Genomic DNA, 20439 nt, shown 5'->3' with positions numbered 1-20439 from the left:
CTGGTGGTCACTATCAGCAAAACTCTGCACTGTACTGAGTACTCCTAATGCTCCCCAAAATTAGTAAATCAAGTGTCTCTCTAATCTATTCTAAACGGAGAGGACGCCAGCCACGTCCTCTCCCTATCAATCTCAATGCACGTGTGAAAATGGCGGCGACGCGCGGCTCCTTATATAGAATCCGAGTCTCGCGATAGAATCCGAGCCTCGCGAGAATCCGACAGCGTCATGATGACGTTCGGGCGCGCTCGGGTTAACCGAGCAAGGCGGGAAGATCCGAGTCGCTCGGACCCGTGAAAAAAAACATGAAGTTCTGGCGGGTTCGGATTCAGAGAAACCGAACCCGCTCATCTCTACTAATAACTCCAAACCTTTACCATAAAGAAACAGACTCATCTTCACCTCCTGCAGGACAAGAAATACTGGCCCTCATTCCGAGTTGATCGGTCGCAAGGCGAATTTAGCAGAGTTACACACGCTAAGCCGCCGCCTACTGGGAGTGAATCTTAGCTTCTTAAAATTGCGACCGATGTATTCGCAATAATGCGATTACTAACTACATAGCAGTTTCAGAGTAGCTCCAGACTTACTCTGCCTGTGCGATCATTTCAGTGCTTGTCGTTCCTGGTTGACGTCACAAACACACCCAGCGTTCGCCCAGGCACTCCCACCGTTTCTCCGGCCACTCCTGCGTTTTTTCCGGAAACGGTAGCGTTTTCAGCCACACGCCCCTGAAACGCCGTGTTTCCGCCCAGTAACACCGTGTTTCCGCCCAGTAACACCCATTTCCTGTCAATCACATTACGATCGCCGGAGCGAAGAAAAAGCCGTGAGTAAAAATACTTTCTTCATAGTAAAGTTACTTGGCGCAGTCGCAGTGCGAACATTGCGCATGCGTACTAAGCGGATTTTCACTGCGATGCGATGAAAAATACCGAGCGAACAACTCGGAATGAGGGCCACAGTACAGTAACCTTTACATCAAGGCTGCAATGTGTATGATCTTATAGTTAGAAAGACCAGGGGGTATAAATCAGTTGTTGAGCATTCGAGTGCATGTCGAGAGGTCCCTGGTTCAAATCCAGGTGCCCCTATAATTTGCTTTTAATGTATAGCGTCCCTTTGCAGTCTATACCTTGTTTGGGACTCAAGTATTGTAAAAACATACTCAAGTGGCAGTCAGGCAACAAAAAATGTTGACATTTCAACTTAATACTTTACCTCAGGAAAGTACATTATCAGTGGCAGGTTTTTACAGCTACTTTTGATAGAGAATTATACAGCATAAAATAACTGTACATGAAGGATGAATGCTTTATTCCTAACTAACTTTGATAAATAAGGGAGTATTGGGCATTAACATGGCAGAAAATTATTTGGTACAGCCATGTTTTCAACTCCAACTGATTTTGCAATTAGTCCATAAGGCATACATGCATTCAGAACATCTGAGCCCACTGACCCAAAATTCAAATATTTTATTTTCTTAGCAAAAATGTACCATGATAAAATAGTTTTCAGAAATTATTAATATTGGTTTGGTAACAATTTGTATTTTAGATCAGTTTTGCTTCAATAAAACAATGTCACAACTGGATTTCAATAAATCCTACTCTGACTAGCACTAACTATAGTGGAACTTTAGGATGATCAAAGTTTCTTTTTGAGTATGCTCACAGATTATACCTGCAGTATGTGAACTCTCTATTTATGCCCTGACTAATAACTCCAAAGCATTACCATAAAGAAACAGACTCATCTTCACCTCCTGCAGGACAAGAAATACAGTACAGTAACCTTTACATCAAGGCTGCAATGTGTATGTGCTTATAGTGAAAAAGAGCAGGGGGTATATCTCAGTGGTAGAGCATTCGACTGCTGATCGAGAGGTCCCTGGTTCAAATCCGGGTGCCCCCTATTACTTGCTTTTAATGTAAAGCATCACTTTGCAGTCTATACCATGTTTGGGACTCAAGTAATATAAAAACATACTCAAGTGGCAGTCAGGCAACAAAAAATGTTGAAATGTCAACTTAATACTTTACCTCAGGAAAGTACAGTATCAGTGGCAGGTTTTGACTGCTAATTTGATAGAGAATTATACAGGATAAAATCACTAGACATGAAGGATGAATGCTTTATTCCTAACTAACTTTGATAAATAAGGGAGTATTGGGCATTAACATGGCAGAATTACATTTTTTTTGGTGCAGCCATGTTTTGAACTCATACTGATTTTGCAATTAGTCCATAAGGCATACATGCATTCAGAACATCTGAGCCCACTGACCTAAAAATCAAATATTTGATTTTATTGCCAAAATGTATCTCAATCAGTTAGTTTTCAGAAATTATTAATATTGGTTTAGTGACAATTTGTATTTTAGTTCTCTTTGGCTTCCATAAAACAATGTCACAACTGGATTTCAATATATACTACTCTGACTAGCACGAACAATAGTGGAGCTTTAGGATGATCAAAGTTTCTTTTTAAACAAGCTCACAGATTATACCTACAGTATGTAAACTCTCTATTTATGCCCTGACTAATAACTCCAAACCTTTACCATAAAGAAACAGACTCATCTTCACCTCCTGCAGGACAAGAAATACAGTACAGTAACCTTTACATCAAGGCTGCAATGTGTATGGTCTTATAGTTAGAAAGACCAGGGGGTATAAATCAGTTGTTGAGCATTCGAGTGCATGTCGAGAGGTCCCTGGTTCAAATCCAGGTGCCCCTATAATTTGCTTTTAATGTATAGCGTCCCTTTGCAGTCTATACCTTGTTTGGGACTCTAGTAATGTAAAAACATACTCAAGTGGCAGTCAGGCAACAAAAAATGTTGACATTTCAACTTAATACTTTACCTCAGGAAAGTACATTATCAGTGGCAGGTTTTTACAGCTACTTTTGATAGAGAATTATACAGCATAAAATAACTGTACATGAAGGATGAATGCTTTATTCCTAACTAACTTTGATAAATAAGGGAGTATTGGGCATTAACATGGCAGAAAATTATTTGGTACAGCCATGTTTTCAACTCCGACTAATTTTGCAATTAGTCCATAAGGCATACATGCATTCAGAACATCTGAGCCCACTGACCCAAAATTCAAATATTTTATTTTCTTAGCAAAAATGTACCATGATAAAATAGTTTTCAGAAATTATTAATATTGGTTTGGTAACAATTTGTATTTTAGATCAGTTTTGCTTCAATAAAACAATGTCACAACTGGATTTCAATAAATCCTACTCTGACTAGCACTAACTATAGTGGAACTTTAGGATGATCAAAGTTTCTTTTTGAGTATGCTCACAGATTATACCTGCAGTATGTGAACTCTCTATTTATGCCCTGACTAATAACTCCAAAGCATTACCATAAAGAAACAGACTCATCTTCACCTCCTGCAGGACAAGAAATACAGTACAGTAACCTTTACATCAAGGCTGCAATGTGTATGTGCTTATAGTGAGAAAGAGCAGGGGGTATAGCTCAGTGGTAGAGCATTCGACTGCAGATCGAGAGGTCCCTGGTTCAAATCCGGGTGCCCCCTATTACTTGCTTTTAATGTATAGCACCACTTTGCAGTCTATACCTTGTTTGGGACTCAAGTAATATAAAAACATACTCAAGTGGCAGTCAGGCAACAAAAAATGTTGAAATGTCAACTTAATACTTTACCTCAGGAAAGTACAGTATCAGTGGCAGGTTTTGACTGCTAATTTGATAGAGAATTATACAGGATAAAATCACTATACATGAAGGATGAATGCTTTATTCCTAACTAACTTTGATAAATAAGGGAGTATTGGGCATTAACATGGCAGAATTACAATTTTTTTGGTGCAGCCATGTTTTGAACTCATACTGATATTGCAATTAGTCCATAAGGCATACATGCATTCAGAACATCTGAGCCCACTGACCTAAAAATCAAATATTTGATTTTATTGCCAAAATGTATCTCAATCAGTTAGTTTTCAGAAATTATTAATATTGGTTTAGTGACAATTTGTATTTTAGTTCTCTTTGGCTTCCATAAAACAATGTCACAACTGGATTTCAATATATACTACTCTGACTAGCACGAACAATAGTGGAGCTTTAGGATGATCAAAGTATCTTTTTAAACATGCTCACAGATTATACCTACAGTATGTAAACTCTCTATTTATGCCCTGACTAATAACTCCAAACATTTACCATAAAGAAACAGACTCATCTTCACCTCCTGCAGGACAAGAAATACAGTACAGTAACCTTTACATCAAGGCTGCAATGTGTATGGTCTTATAGTTAGAAAGACCAGGGGGTATAAATCAGTTGTTGACCATTCTAGTGCATGTCGAGAGGTCCCTGGTTCAAATCCAGGTGCCCCTTTAATTTGCTTTTAATGTATAGCATCCCTTTGCAGTCTATACCTTGTTTGGGACTCAAGTAATGTAAAAACATACTCAAGTGGCAGTCAGGCAACAAAAAATGTTGACATTTCAACTTAATACTTTACCTCAGGAAAGTACAGTATCAGTAGCAGGTTTTTACAGCTACTTTTGATAGAGAATTATACAGCATAAAATAACTGTGCATGAAGGATGAATGCTTTATTCCTAACTAACTTTGATAAATAAGGGAGTATTGGGCATTAACATGGCAGAAAATTATTTGGTACAGCCATGTTTTCAACTCCGACTGATTTTGCAATTAGTCCATAAGGCATACATGCATTCAGAACATCTGAGCCCACTGACCCAAAATTCAAATATTTTATTTTATTAGCAAAAATGTACCTTGATAAAATAGTTTTCAGATGTAACCCCTCTCTCACCACCCAGGGGTATGTAATACATATGTGCCTCCACCCAAGCTATATTTAGGCTTGCCTGGGTAAGCCTCTATGTCTAACACTGTAGAATAATTGTATATCTATATGACTTCTATACCTAGGCGAATACTTTACAATATATTATTGTACCTGTTCTTCTCTTGGTATTTCCAGGATCGCCGGACAGAATTTCATATCACAACATATATGGTAAGCAACCTTAAGTGTTTTTATTACTACTAAGATATTTAAAGATTAGATGCAAAATAAACATTCTGTCAAGCACAATAATAGAAAATACATTTTCTATCCCCTTTCACTATCTCTCTATAACACCTATACAGGTTATTGTTTGCATGCAATACAAAAAATGTGGTAATATTACTGCTTGAGTGACCCGGGTACTCATAAAAAAAATAAGTGCAATGTCTGGGCCCTTAATTCAGTGTACACTGGCATAAAACTTGTTTGGCATCAGTTTTGTATGAGTCGCAAGTCTATACTTTCCTCTATGTTGGGTGTAGTTCCTTTTTGTCTCGTTTATAGTAGAATCTAATCTACTCAGAGTGCCATACTTGAATTAACCCCCATCGGGTACTACATCATAGAAGGGTCTGCTTGTACAGTATTATGTCCATCTCCTTAAAAGGCAGCAGGCATTTTATGGTAGTTAGTCTGCAAAAGATATACTCTACTCTGCTACAATTGTATCCTTTCTTGGTGAAACTATTTGCTGTAGTAGCAGTAGTCCTGTAACTGTATCCGTTTCAACTGTAGAAGCTATTAAGTCTCAATTACTGGACACTCTGCAAAGTAATGTCCTTGTCAAATCTCTTTTAGTAACGTTAAAGAGATATTTTTATAAAGATAGTTATCCTTGTACTTGTTCCTCACATATGTTAATTGAGACTTTACATACTGCTCTAGTATGTGGTACTTGGAACTGTCCAGCCATATCTTTATATATATATATAATTAAATAGTTCCTTTGAGAAAATTACAGTTCCACCTCTAAGTATAACAGTGTGAAATCGCCTGTCCAGTCTATAACTGCCTTATTGCATCCTCCAATATTAGGACCTAGGGCTGGCAACTTTTGGCTCAAAATTTACTTCACCCCCCATATAAAGCAGACCGCTGGTAGATTCAAGCTGTTTTATATTACATAAGCTAGTGAGGTGTAGCTGTGTGGTGCATTGCATAGTCTCACTTACAGCTTGTAGGTTCTGCACTGGCTTCTCCCCCGACTCCTCCCTAGGGGAGGACTGTAGCTGCTGAGCTGGCCCCTTTCTGCATGTGGCGAATCAGGAGTCTTGCTGGGATGGCTTCATCTCGGTTTCTAGGGACGCGCTGCCCTCCTTCCCTCCATCCGCCCATCCGCATCTCCAGTCTGCCTCCGCCTGGCCAGCCGTCCTATCCCCGCCGTGGAGCCCGCACAAGGTACGCTGGGGGTAAGCAGTGCTTGGGGAATCTATGCCCACCTCCCCTGCTCCCAGCCGCGGCTCAGATCTGCCCTGTATTGGACGTGCTACTCGGTCTCCAGTCGCTTCCGCACAGCTCTCACGACAGCTCAGGAGACCCGAGTGCACACACGAACAGGGGGAACAGCATTCTGCCTAACTGCCGGCGGGGAGCTCTATTTATCCTCCCCAGACCTCCGTCTCGTGAGTACCCCTTCCCGCCATAGCCGCGCGATCTCCCCTCACCGCCGCCAATCATTACCTGTCTAGCCCCAGGCTCGCGGTCAGCCATGAATCACCGGCTCGTGGACCGGCTTTTCCCGCCTGGCAGATTATCGCTCCAGCAGCGCGCGGACCACACAGTTGCCTCATAGACAGATCATTGCTACCCTGCAGGCTATTGCTAGGCATCCTAAGACTAGACTGTCCTTCAAACATCACCTCACAACAGTCTATACCAAACCTATACAATATATACATGTAAATAATGAAATACAAATTTTATCCCTTCAACAATCCATCTATATACATATATAATATCATATTTTATCATATATTATTATATTACCCATATATTAATATGTTTATTTCCCCTACCAAAGATATCTATATATGAACCAAACAAGTATTATACTATATAGATATAATAATTTATTACTAAACGATAAGTAGCAGATATTATTCAGGTTACACAGAAATTATTAATATTGGTTTGGTAACAATTTGTATTTTAGATCAGTTTTGCTTCAATAAAACAATGTCACAACTGGATTTCAATAAATCCTACTCTGACTAGCACTAACTATAGTGGGACTTTAGGATGATCAAAGTTTCTTTTTGAGTATGCTCACAGATTATACCTGCAGTATGTGAACTCTCTATTTATGCCCTGACTAATAACTCCAAAGCATTACCATAAAGAAACAGACTCATCTTCACCTCCTGCAGGACAAGAAATACAGTACAGTAACCTTTACATCAAGGCTGCAATGTGTATGTGCTTATAGTGAGAAAGAGCAGGGGGTATAGCTTAGTGGTAGAGCATTCGACTGCAGATCGAGAGGTCCCTGGTTCAAATCCGGGTGCCCCCTATTATTTGCTTTTAATGTATAGCATCACTTTGCAGTCTATACCTTGTTTGGGACTCAAGTAATATAAAAACATACTCAAGTGGCAGTCAGGCAACAAAAAATGTTGAAATGTCAACTTAATACTTTACCTCAGGAAAGTACAGTATCAGTGGCAGGTTTTGACTGCTAATTTGATAGAAAATTATACAGGATAAAATCACTATACATGAAGGATGAATGCTTTATTCCTAACTAACTTTGATAAATAAGGGAGTATTGGGCATTAACATGGCAGAATTACAATTTTTTTGGTGCAGCCATGTTTTGAACTCATACTGATTTTGCAATTAGTCCATAAGGCATACATGCATTCAGAACATCTGAGCCCACTGACCTAAAAATCAAATATTTGATTTTATTGCCAAAATGTATCTCAATCAGTTAGTTTTCAGAAATTATTAATATTGGTTTAGTGACAATTTGTATTTTAGTTCTCTTTGGCTTCCATAAAACAATGTCACAACTGGATTTCAATATATACTACTCTGACTAGCACGAACAATAGTGGAGCTTTAGGATGATCAAAGTTTCTTTTTAAACATGCTCACAGATTATACCTACAGTATGTAAACTCTCTATTTATGCCCTGACTAATAACTCCAAACCTTTACCATAAAGAAACAGACTCATCTTCACCTCCTGCAGGACAAGAAATACAGTACAGTAACCTTTACATCAAGGCTGCAATGTGTATGGTCTTATAGTTAGAAAGACCAGGGGGTATAAATCAGTTGTTGAGCTTTCGAGTTCATGTCGAGAGGTCCCTGGTTCAAATCCAGGTGCCCCTATAATTTGCTTTTAATGTATAGCGTCCCTTTGCAGTCTATACCTTGTTTGGGACTCAAGTAATGTAAAAACATACTCAAGTGGCAGTCAGGCAACAAAAAATGTTGACATTTCAACTTAATACTTTACCTCAGGAAAGTACATTATCAGTGGTAGGTTTTTACAGCTACTTTTGATAGAGAATTATACAGCATAAAATAACTGTACATGAAGGATGAATGCTTTATTCCTAACTAACTTTGATAAATAAGGGAGTATTGGGCATTAACATGGCAGAAAATTATTTGGTACAGCCATGTTTTCAACTCCGACTGATTTTGCAATTAGTCCATAAGGCATACATGCATTCAGAACATCTGAGCCCACTGACCCAAAATTCAAATATTTTATTTTCTTAGCAAAAATGTACCATGATAAAATAGTTTTCAGAAATTATTAATATTGGTTTGGTAACAATTTGTATTTTAGATCAGTTTTGCTTCAATAAAACAATGTCACAACTGGATTTCAATAAATCCTACTCTGACTAGCACTAACTATAGTGGAACTTTAGGATGATCAAAGTTTCTTTTTGAGTATGCTCACAGATTATACCTGCAGTATGTGAACTCTCTATTTATGCCCTGACTAATAACTCCAAAGCATTACCATAAAGAAACAGACTCATCTTCACCTCCTGCAGGACAAGAAATACAGTACAGTAACCTTTACATCAAGGCTGGATTGTGTATGTGCTTATAGTGAGAAAGAGCAGGGGGTATAGCTCAGTGGTAGAGCATTTAACTGCAGATCGAGAGGTCCCTGGTTCAAATCCGGGTGCCCCCTATTATTTGCTTTTAATGTATAGCATCACTTTGCAGTCTATACCTTGTTTGGGACTCAAGTAATATAAAAACATACTCAAGTGGCAGTCAGGCAACAAAAAATGTTGAAATGTCAACTTAATACTTTACCTCAGGAAAGTACAGTATCAGTGGCAGGTTTTGACTGCTAATTTGATAGAGAATTATACAGGATAAAATCACTATACATGAAGGATGAATGCTTTATTCCTAACTAACTTTGATAAATAAGGGAGTATTGGGCATTAACATGGCAGAATTACAATTTTTTTGGTGCAGCCATGTTTTGAACTCATACTGATTTTGCAATTAGTCCATAAGGCATACATGCATTCAGAACATCTGAGCCCACTGACCTAAAAATCAAATATTTGATTTGATTGCCAAAATGTATCTCAATCAGTTAGTTTTCAGAAATTATTAATATTGGTTTAGTGACAATTTGTATTTTAGTTCTCTTTGGCTTCCATAAAACAATGTCACAACTGGATTTCAATATATACTACTCTGACTAGCACGAACAATAGTGGAGCTTTAGGATGATCAAAGTTTCTTTTTAAACATGCTCACAGATTATACCTACAGTATGTAAACTCTCTATTTATGCCCTGACTAATAACTCCAAACCTTTACCATAAAGAAACAGACTCATCTTCACCTCCTGCAGGACAAGAAATACAGTACAGTAACCTTTACATCAAGGCTGCAATGTGTATGGTCTTATAGTTAGAAAGACCAGGGGGTATAAATCAGTTGTTGAGCATTCGAGTGCATGTCGAGAGGTCCCTGGTTCAAATCCAGGTGCCCCTATAATTTGCTTTTAATGTATAGCGTCCCTTTGCAGTCTATACCTTGTTTGGGACTCAAGTAATGTAAAAACATACTCAAGTGGCAGTCAGGCAACAAAAAATGTTGACATTTCAACTTAATACTTTACCTCAGGAAAGTACAGTATCAGTGGCAGGTTTTTACAGCTACTTTTGATAGAGAATTATACAGCATAAAATAACTGTGCATGAAGGATGAATGCTTTATTCCTAACTAACTTTGATAAATAAGGGAGTATTGGGCATTAACATGGCAGAAAATTATTTGGTACAGCCATGTTTTCAACTCCGACTGATTTTGCAATTAGTCCATAAGGCATACATGCATTCAGAACATCTGAGCCCACTGACCCAAAATTCAAATATTTTATTTTATTAGCAAAAATGTACCATGATAAAATAGTTTTCAGAAATTATTAATATTGGTTTGGTAACAATTTGTATTTTAGATCAGTTTTGCTTTAATAAAACAATGTCACAACTGGATTTCAATAAATCCTACTCTGACTAGCACTAACTATAGTGGGACTTTAGGATGATCAAAGTTTCTTTTTGAGTATGCTCACAGATTATACCTGCAGTATGTGAACTCTCTATTTATGCCCTGACTAATAACTCCAAAGCATTACCATAAAGAAACAGACTCATCTTCACCTCCTGCAGGACAAGAAATACAGTACAGTAACCTTTACATCAAGGCTGCAATGTGTATGGTCTTATAGTTAGAAAGACCAGGGGGTATAAATCAGTTGTTGAGCATTCGACTGCAGATCGAGAGGTCCCTGGTTCAAATCCGGGTGCCCCCTATTATTTGCTTTTAATGTATAGCATCACTTTGCAGTCTATACCTTGTTTGGGACTCAAGTAATATAAAAACATACTCAAGTGGCAGTCAGGCAACAAAAAATGTTGAAATGTCAACTTAATACTTTACCTCAGGAAAGTACAGTATCAGTGGCAGGTTTTGACTGCTAATTTGATAGAGAATTATACAGGATAAAATCACTATACATGAAGGATGAATGCTTTATTCCTAACTAACTTTGATAAATAAGGGAGTATTGGGCATTAACATGGCAGAATTACAATTTTTTTGGTGCAGCCATGTTTTGAACTCATACTGATTTTGCAATTAGTCCATAAGGCATACATGCATTCAGAACATCTGAGCCCACTGACCTAAAAATCAAATATTTGATTTTATTGCCAAAATGTATCTCAATCAGTTAGTTTTCAGAAATTATTAATATTGGTTTAGTGACAATTTGTATTTTAGTTCTCTTTGGCTTCCATAAAACAATGTCACAACTGGATTTCAATATATACTACTCTGACTAGCACGAACAATAGTGGAGCTTTAGGATGATCAAAGTTTCTTTTTAAACATGCTCACAGATTATACCTACAGTATGTAAACTCTCTATTTATGCCCTGACTAATAACTCCAAACCTTTACCATAAAGAAACAGACTCATCTTCACCTCCTGCAGGACAAGAAATACAGTACAGTAACCTTTACATCAAGGCTGCAATGTGTATGGTCTTATAGTTAGAAAGACCAGGGGGTATAAATCAGTTGTTGAGCATTCGAGTGCATGTCGAGAGGTCCCTGGTTCAAATCCAGGTGCCCCTATAATTTGCTTTTAATGTATAGCGTCCCTTTGCAGTCTATACCTTGTTTGGGACTCAAGTAATGTAAAAACATACTCAAGTGGCAGTCAGGCAACAAAAAATGTTGACATTTCAACTTAATACTTTACCTCAGGAAAGTACATTATCAGTGGCAGGTTTTTACAGCTACTTTTGATAAAGAATTATACAGCATAAAATAACTGTACATGAAGGATGAATGCTTTATTCCTAACTAACTTTGATAAATAAGGGAGTATTGGGCATTAACATGGCAGAAAATTATTTGGTACAGCCATGTTTTCAACTCCGACTGATTTTACAATTAGTCCATAAGGCATACATGCATTCAGAACATCTGAGCCCACTGACCCAAAATTCAAATATTTTATTTTATTAGCAAAAATGTACCATGATAAAATAGTTTTCAGAAATTATTAATATTGGTTTGGTAACAATTTGTAGTTTAGATCAGTTTTGCTTCAATAAAACAATGTCACAACTGGATTTCAATAAATCCTACTCTGACTAGCACTAACTATAGTGGAACTTTAGGATGATCAAAGTTTCTTTTTGAGTATGCTCACAGATTATACCTGCAGTATGTGAACTCTCTATTTATGCCCTGACTAATACCTCCAAAGCATTACCATAAAGAAACAGACTCATCTTCACCTCCTGCAGGACAAGAAATACAGTACAGTAACCTTTACATCAAGGCTGCAATGTGTATGTGCTTATAGTGAGAAAGAGCAGGGGGTATAGCTCAGTGGTAGAGCATTCGACTGCAGATCGAGAGGTCCCTGGTTCAAATCCGGGTGCCCCCTATTACTTGCTTTTAATGTATAGCATCACTTTGCAGTCTATACCTTGTTTGGGACTCAAGTAATATAAAAACATACTCAAGTGGCAGTCAGGCAACAAAAAATGTTGAAATGTCAACTTAATACTTTACCTCAGGAAAGTACAGTATCAGTGGCAGGTTTTGACTGCTAATTTGATAGAGAATTATACAGGATAAAATCACTATACATGAAGGATGAATGCTTTATTCCTAACTAACTTTGAAAAATAAGGGAGTATTGGGCATTAACATGGCAGAATTACAATTTTTTTGGTGCAGCCATGTTTTGAACTCATACTGATTTTGCAATTAGTCCATAAGGCATACATGCATTCAGAACATCTGAGCCCACTGACCTAAAAATCAAATATTTGATTTTATTGCCAAAATGTATCTCAATCAGTTAGTTTTCAGAAATTATTAATATTGGTTTAGTGACAATTTGTATTTTAGTTCTCTTTGGCTTCCATAAAACAATGTGACAACTGGATTTCAATATATACTACTCTGACTAGCACGAACAATAGTGGAGCTTTAGGATGATCAAAGTTTCTTTTTAAACATGCTCACAGATTATACCTACAGTATGTAAACTCTCTATTTATGCCCTGACTAATAACTCCAAACCTTTACCATAAAGAAACAGACTCATCTTCACCTCCTGCAGGACAAGAAATACAGTACAGTAACCTTTACATCAAGGCTGCAATGTTTATGGTCTTATAGTTAGAAAGGCCAGGGGGTATAAATCAGTTGTTGAGCATTCGAGTTCATGTCGAGAGGTCCCTGGTTCAAATCCAGGTGCCCCTATAATTTGTTTTTAATGTATAGCGTCCCTTTGCAGTCTATACCTTGTTTGGGACTCAAGTAATGTAAAAACATACTCAAGTGGCAGTCAGGCAACAAAAAATGTTGACATTTCAACTTAATACTTTACCTCAGGAAAGTACATTATCAGTGGCAGGTTTTTACAGCTACTTTTGATAGAGAATTATACAGCATAAAATAACTGTACATGAAGGATGAATGCTTTATTCCTAACTAACTTTGATAAATAAGGGAGTATTGGGCATTAACATGGCAGAAAATTATTTGGTACAGCCATGTTTTCAACTCCGACTGATTTTGCAATTAGTCCATAAGGCATACATGCATTCAGAACATCTGAGCCCACTGACCCAAAATTCAAATATTTTATTTTATTAGCAAAAATTTACCATGATAAAAAAGTTTTCAGAAATTATTAATATTGGTTTGGTAACAATTTGTATTTTAGATCAGTTTTGCTTCAATAAAACAATGTCACAACTGGATTTCAATAAATCCTACTCTGACTAGCACTAACTATAGTGGAACTTTAGGATGAATAAAGTTTCTTTTTGAGTATGCTCACAGATTATACCTGCAGTATGTGAACTCTCTATTTATGCCCTGACTAATAACTCCAAAGCATTACCATACAGAAACAGACTCATCTTCACCTCCTGCAGGACAAGAAATACAGTACAGTAACCTTTACATCAAGGCTGCAATGTGTATGTGCTTATAGTGAGAAAGAGCAGGGGGTATAGCTCAGTGGTAGAGCTTTCGACTGCAGATCGAGAGGCGCCTGGTTCAAATCTGGGTGCCCCCTATTACTTGCTTTTAATGTATAGCATCACTTTGCAGTCTATACCTCGTTTGGGACTCAAGTAATGTAAAAACATACTCAAGTGGCAGTCAGGCAACAAAAAATGTTGAAATGTCAACTTAATACTTTACCTCAGGAAAGTACAGTATCAGTGGCAGGTTTTGACTGCTAATTTGATAGAGAATTATACAGGATAAAATCACTATACATGAAGGATGAATGCTTTATTCCTAACTAACTTTGATAAATAAGGGAGTATTGGGCATTAACATGGCAGAATTACAATTTTTTTGGTGCAGCCATGTTTTGAACTCATACTGATTTTGCAATTAGTCCATAAGGCATACATGCATTCAGAACATCTGAGCCCACTGACCTAAAAATCAAATATTTGATTTTATTGCCAAAATGTATCTCAATCAGTTAGTTTTCAGAAATTATTAATATTGGTTTAGTGACAATTTGTATTTTAGTTCTCTTTGGCTTCCATAAAACAATGTCACAACTGGATTTCAATATATACTACTCTGACTAGCACGAACAATAGTGGAGCTTTAGGATGATCAAAGTTTCTTTTTAAACATGCTCACAGATTATACCTACAGTATGTAAACTCTCTATTTATGCCCTGACTAATAACTCCAAACCTTTACCATAAAGAAACAGACTCATCTTCACCTCCTGCAGGACAAGAAATACAGTACAGTAACCTTTACATCAAGGCTGCAATGTGTATGGTCTTATAGTTAGAAAGACCAGGGGGTATAAATCAGTTGTTGAGCATTCAAGTGCATGTCGAGAGGTCCCTGGTTCAAATCCAGGTGCCCCTATAATTTGCTTTTAATGTATAGCGTCCCTTTGCAGTCTATACCTTGTTTGGGACTCAAGTAATGTAAAAACATACTCAAGTGGCAGTCAGGCAACAAAAAATGTTGACATTTCAACTTAATACTTTACCATAGGAAAGTACATTATCAGTGGCAGGTTTTTACAGCTACTTTTGATAGAGAATTATACAGCATAAAATAACTGTACATGAAGGATGAATGCTTTATTCCTAACTAACTTTGATAAATAAGGGAGTATTGGGCATTAACATGGCAGAAAATTATTTGGTACAGCCATGTTTTCAACTCCGACTGATTTTACAATTAGTCCATAAGGCATACATGCATTCAGAACATCTGAGCCCACTGACCCAAAATTCAAATATTTTATTTTATTAGCAAAAATGTACCATGATAAAATAGTTTTCAGAAATTATTAATATTGGTTTGGTAACAATTTGTATTTTAGATCAGTTTTGCTTCAATAAAACAATGTCACAACTGGATTTCAATAAATCCTACTCTGACTAGCACTAACTATAGTGGGACTTTAGGATGATCAAAGTTTCTTTTTGAGTATGCTCACAGATTATACCTGCAGTATGTGAACTCTCTATTTATGCCCTGACTAATAACTCCAAAGCATTACCATAAAGAAACAGACTCATCTTCACCTCCTGCAGGACAAGAAATACAGTACAGTAACCTTTACATTAAGGCTGCAATGTGTATGTGCTTACAGTGAGAAAGAGCAGGGGGTATAGCTCAGTGGTAGAGCATTCGACTGCAGATCGAGAGGTCCCTGGTTCAAATCCGGGTGCCCCCTATTATTTGCTTTTAATGTATAGCATCACTTTGCAGTCTATACCTTGTTTGGGACTCAAGTAATATAAAAACATACTCAAGTGGCAGTCAGGCAACAAAAAATGTTGAAATGTCAACTTAATACTTTACCTCAGGAAAGTACAGTATCAGTGGCAGGTTTTGACTGCTAATTTGATAGAGAATTATACAGGATAAAATCACTATACATGAAGGATGAATGCTTTATTCCTAACTAACTTTGATAAGTAAGGGAGTATTGGGCATTAACATGGCAGAATTACATTTTTTTTGGTGCAGCCATGTTTTGAACTCATACTGATTTTGCAATTAGTCCATAAGGCATACATGCATTCAGAACATCTGAGCCCACTGACCTAAAAATCAAATATTTGATTTTATTGCCAAAATGTATCTCAATCAGTTAGTTTTCAGAAATTATTAATATTGGTTTAGTGACAATTTGTATTTTAGTTCTCTTTGGCTTCCATAAAACAATGTCACAACTGGATTTCAATATATACTACTCTGACTAGCATGAACAATAGTGGAGCTTTAGGATGATCAAAGTTTCTTTTTAAACATGCTCACAGATTATACCTACAGTATGTAAACTCTCTATTTATGCCCTGACTAATAACTCCAAACCTTTACCATAAAGAAACAGACTCATCTTCACCTCCTGCAGGACAAGAAATACAGTACAGTAACCTTTACATCAAGGCTGCAATGTGTATGGTCTTATAGTTAGAAAGACCAGGGGGTATAAATCAGTTGTTGAGCATTCGAGTGCATGTCGAGAGGTCCCTGGTTCAAATCCAGGTGCCCCTATAATTTGCTTTTAATGTATAGCGTCCCTTTGCAGTCTATACCTTGTTTGGGACTCAAGTAATGTAAAAACATACTCAAGTGGCAGTCAGGCAACAAAAAATGTTGACATTTCAACTTAATACTTTACCTCAGGAAAGTACATTATCAGTGGCAGGTTTTTACAGCTACTTTTGATAGAGAATTATACAGCATAAAATAACTGTACATGAAGGATGAATGCTTTATTCCTAACTAACTTTGATAAATAAGGGAGTATTGGGCATTAACATGGCAGAAAATTATTTGGTACAGCCATGTTTTCAACTCCGACTGATTTTGCAATTAGTCCATAAGGCATACATGCATTCAGAACATCTGAGCCCACTGACCCAAAATTCAAATATTTTATTTTATTAGCAAAAATGTACCATGATAAAATAGTTTTCAGAAATTATTAATATTGGTTTGGTAACAATTTGTAGTTTAGATCAGTTTTGCTTCAATAAAACAATGTTACAACTGGATTTCAATAAATCCTACTCTGACTAGCACTAACTATAGTGGAACTTTAGGATGATCAAAGTTTCTTTTTGAGTATGCTCACAGATTATACCTGCAGTATGTGAACTCTCTATTTATGCCCTGACTAATACCTCCAAAGCATTACCATAAAGAAACAGACTCATCTTCACCTCCTGCAGGACAAGAAATACAGTACAGTAACCTTTACATCAAGGCTGCAATGTGTATGTGCTTATAGTGAGAAAGAGCAGGGGGTATAGCTCAGTGGTAGAGCATTCGACTGCAGATCGAGAGGTCCCTGGTTCAAATCCGGGTGCCCCCTATTACTTGCTTTTAATGTATAGCATCACTTTGCAGTCTATACCTTGTTTGGGACTCAAGTAATATAAAAACATACTCAAGTGGCAGTCAGGCAACAAAAAATGTTGAAATGTCAACTTAATACTTTACCTCAGGAAAGTACAGTATCAGTGGCAGGTTTTGACTGCTAATTTGATAGAGAATTATACAGGATAGAATCACTATACATGAAGGATGAATGCTTTATTCCTAACTAACTTTGATAAATAAGGGAGTATTGGGCATTAACATGGCAGAATTACAATTTTTTTTGGTGCAGCCATGTTTTGAACTCATACTGATTTTGCAATTAGTCCATAAGGCATACATGCATTCAGAACATCTGAGCCCACTGACCTAAAAATCAAATATTTGATTTTATTGCCAAAATGTATCTCAATCAGTTAGTTTTCAGAAATTATTAATATTGGTTTAGTGACAATTTGTATTTTAGTTCTCTTTGGCTTCCATAAAACAATGTGACAACTGGATTTCAATATATACTACTCTGACTAGCACGAACAATAGTGGAGCTTTAGGATGATCAAAGTTTCTTTTTAAACATGCTCACAGATTATACCTACAGTATGTAAACTCTCTATTTATGCCCTGACTAATAACTCCAAACCTTTACCATAAAGAAACAGACTCATCTTCACCTCCTGCAGGACAAGAAATACAGTACAGTAACCTTTACATCAAGGCTGCAATGTGTATGGTCTTATAGTTAGAAAGACCAGGGGGTATAAATTAGTTGTTGAGCATTTGAGTTCATGTCGAGAGGTCCCTGGTTCAAATCCAGGTGCCCCTATAATTTGCTTTTAATGTATAGCGTCCCTTTGCAGTCTATACCTTGTTTGGGACTCAAGTAATGTAAAAACATACTCAAGTGGCAGTCAGGCAACAAAAAATGTTGACATTTCAACTTAATACTTTACCTCAGGAAAGTACATTATCAGTGGCAGGTTTTTACAGCTACTTTTGATAGAGAATTATACAGCATAAAATAACTGTACATGAAGGATGAATGCTTTATTCCTAACTAACTTTGATAAATAAGGGAGTATTGGGCATTAACATGGCAGAAAATTATTTGGTACAGCCATGTTTTCAACTCCGACTGATTTTGCAATTAGTCCATAAGGCATACATGCATTCAGAACATCTGAGCCCACTGACCCAAAATTCAAATATTTTATTTTCTTAGCAAAAATGTACCATGAGAAAATAGTTTTCAGAAAATATTAATATTGGTTTGGTAACAATTTGTATTTTAGATCAGTTTTGCTTCAATAAAACAATGTCACAACTGGATTTCAATAAATCCTACTCTGACTAGCACTAACTATAGTGGGACTTTAGGATGATCAAAGTTTCTTTTTGAGTATGCTCACAGATTATACCTGCAGTATGTGAACTCTCTATTTATGCCCTGACTAATAACTCCAAAGCATTACCATAAAGAAACAGACTCATCTTCACCTCCTGCAGGACAAGAAATACAGTACAGTAACCTTTACATCAAGGCTGCAATGTGTATGTGCTTATAGTGAGAAAAAGCAGGGGGTATAGCTCAGTGGTAGAGCATTCGACTGCAGATTGAGAGGTCCCTGGTTCAAATCCGTGTGCCCCCTATTATTTGCTTTTAATGTATAGCATCACTTTGCAGTCTATACCTTGTTTGGGACTCAAGTAATATAAAAACATACTCAAGTGGCAGTCAGGCAACAAAAAATGTTGAAATGTCAACTTAATACTTTACCTCAGGAAAGTACAGTATCAGTGGCAGGTTTTGACTGCTAATTTGATAGAGAATTATACAGGATAAAATCACTATACATGAAGGATGAATGCTTTATTCCTAACTAACTTTGATAAGTAAGGGAGTATTGGGCATTAACATGGCAGAATTACAATTTTTTTGGTGCAGCCATGTTTTGAACACATACTGATTTTGCAATTAGTCCATAAGGCATACATGCATTCAGAACATCTGAGCCCACTGACCTAAAAATCAAATATTTGATTTTATTGCCAAAATGTATCTCAATCAGTTAGTTTTCAGAAATTATTAATATTGGTTTAGTGACAATTTGTATTTTAGTTCTCTTTGGCTTCCATAAAACAATGTCACAACTGGATTTCAATATATACTACTCTGACTAGCATGAACAATAGTGGAGCTTTAGGATGATCAAAGTTTCTTTTTAAACATGCTCACAGATTATACCTACAGTATGTAAACTCTCTATTTATGCCCTGACTAATAACTCCAAACCTTTACCATAAAGAAACAGACTCATCTTCACCTCCTGCAGGACAAGAAATACAGTACAGTAACCTTTACATCAAGGCTGCAATGTGTATGGTCTTATAGTTAGAAAGACCAGGGGGTATAAATCAGTTGTTGAGCATTCGAGTGCATGTCGAGAGGTCCCTGGTTCAAATCCAGGTGCCCCTATAATTTGCTTTTAATGTATAGCGTCCCTTTGCAGTCTATACCTTGTTTGGGACTCAAGTAATGTAAAAACATACTCAAGTGGCAGTCAGGCAACAAAAAATGTTGACATTTCAACTTAATACTTTACCTCAGGAAAGTACAGTATCAGTGGCAGGTTTTTACAGCTACTTTTGATAGAGAATTATACAGCATAAAATAACTGTACATGAAGGATGAATGCTTTATTCCTAACTAACTTTGATAAATAAGGGAGTATTGGGCATTAACATGGCAGAAAATTATTTGGTACAGCCATGTTTTCAACTCCGACTGATTTTGCAATTAGTCCATAAGGCATACATGCATTCAGAACATCTGAGCCCACTGACCCAAAATTCAAATATTTTATTTTATTAGCAAAAATGTACCATGATAAAATAGTTTTCAGAAATTATTAATATTGGTTTGGTAACAATTTGTAGTTTAGATCAGTTTTGCTTCAATAAAACAATGTTACAACTGGATTTCAATAAATCCTACTCTGACTAGCACTAACTATAGTGGAACTTTAGGATGATCAAAGTTTCTTTTTGAGTATGCTCACAGATTATACCTGCAGTATGTGAACTCTCTATTTATGCCCTGACTAATACCTCCAAAGCATTACCATAAAGAAACAGACTCATCTTCACCTC

General features: G+C 36.8%; 9 non-coding genes across 9 annotated transcripts; all 9 read left to right on the top strand.

Annotated features, from left to right (window-relative positions):
* Positions 1-1845: 1845 nt before the first annotated feature.
* TRNAS-GCU (transfer RNA serine (anticodon GCU)) lies at positions 1846-1917 on the top strand. The gene has a single exon. It is a non-coding gene; the product is annotated as a tRNA-Ser (tRNA).
* Positions 1918-3495: 1578 nt separating this feature from the next.
* Positions 3496-3567, top strand: TRNAC-GCA (transfer RNA cysteine (anticodon GCA)). Its single transcript has one exon. It is a non-coding gene; the product is annotated as a tRNA-Cys (tRNA).
* A 3748-nt stretch (positions 3568-7315) lies between these two features.
* Positions 7316-7387, top strand: TRNAC-GCA (transfer RNA cysteine (anticodon GCA)). Its single transcript has one exon. It is a non-coding gene; the product is annotated as a tRNA-Cys (tRNA).
* Positions 7388-8965: 1578 nt separating this feature from the next.
* Positions 8966-9037, top strand: TRNAC-GCA (transfer RNA cysteine (anticodon GCA)). The gene has a single exon. It is a non-coding gene; the product is annotated as a tRNA-Cys (tRNA).
* Positions 9038-12265: 3228 nt separating this feature from the next.
* Positions 12266-12337, top strand: TRNAC-GCA (transfer RNA cysteine (anticodon GCA)). The gene has a single exon. It is a non-coding gene; the product is annotated as a tRNA-Cys (tRNA).
* Positions 12338-13915: 1578 nt separating this feature from the next.
* On the top strand, positions 13916-13987 carry TRNAC-GCA (transfer RNA cysteine (anticodon GCA)). Its single transcript has one exon. It is a non-coding gene; the product is annotated as a tRNA-Cys (tRNA).
* A 1578-nt stretch (positions 13988-15565) lies between these two features.
* On the top strand, positions 15566-15637 carry TRNAC-GCA (transfer RNA cysteine (anticodon GCA)). Its single transcript has one exon. It is a non-coding gene; the product is annotated as a tRNA-Cys (tRNA).
* Positions 15638-17215: 1578 nt separating this feature from the next.
* Positions 17216-17287, top strand: TRNAC-GCA (transfer RNA cysteine (anticodon GCA)). Its single transcript has one exon. It is a non-coding gene; the product is annotated as a tRNA-Cys (tRNA).
* Positions 17288-18866: 1579 nt separating this feature from the next.
* TRNAC-GCA (transfer RNA cysteine (anticodon GCA)) lies at positions 18867-18938 on the top strand. The gene has a single exon. It is a non-coding gene; the product is annotated as a tRNA-Cys (tRNA).
* Positions 18939-20439: the final 1501 nt, after the last annotated feature.

The sequence above is a fragment of the Pseudophryne corroboree genome, chromosome 1, assembly GCF_028390025.1.
Source record: "Pseudophryne corroboree isolate aPseCor3 chromosome 1, aPseCor3.hap2, whole genome shotgun sequence".
NCBI classification, from domain to species: domain Eukaryota; kingdom Metazoa; phylum Chordata; class Amphibia; order Anura; family Myobatrachidae; genus Pseudophryne; species Pseudophryne corroboree.
The sequence above is the reverse complement of the archived record's forward strand: the minus strand, read 5'-3'. Positions and strand labels throughout refer to the sequence as shown.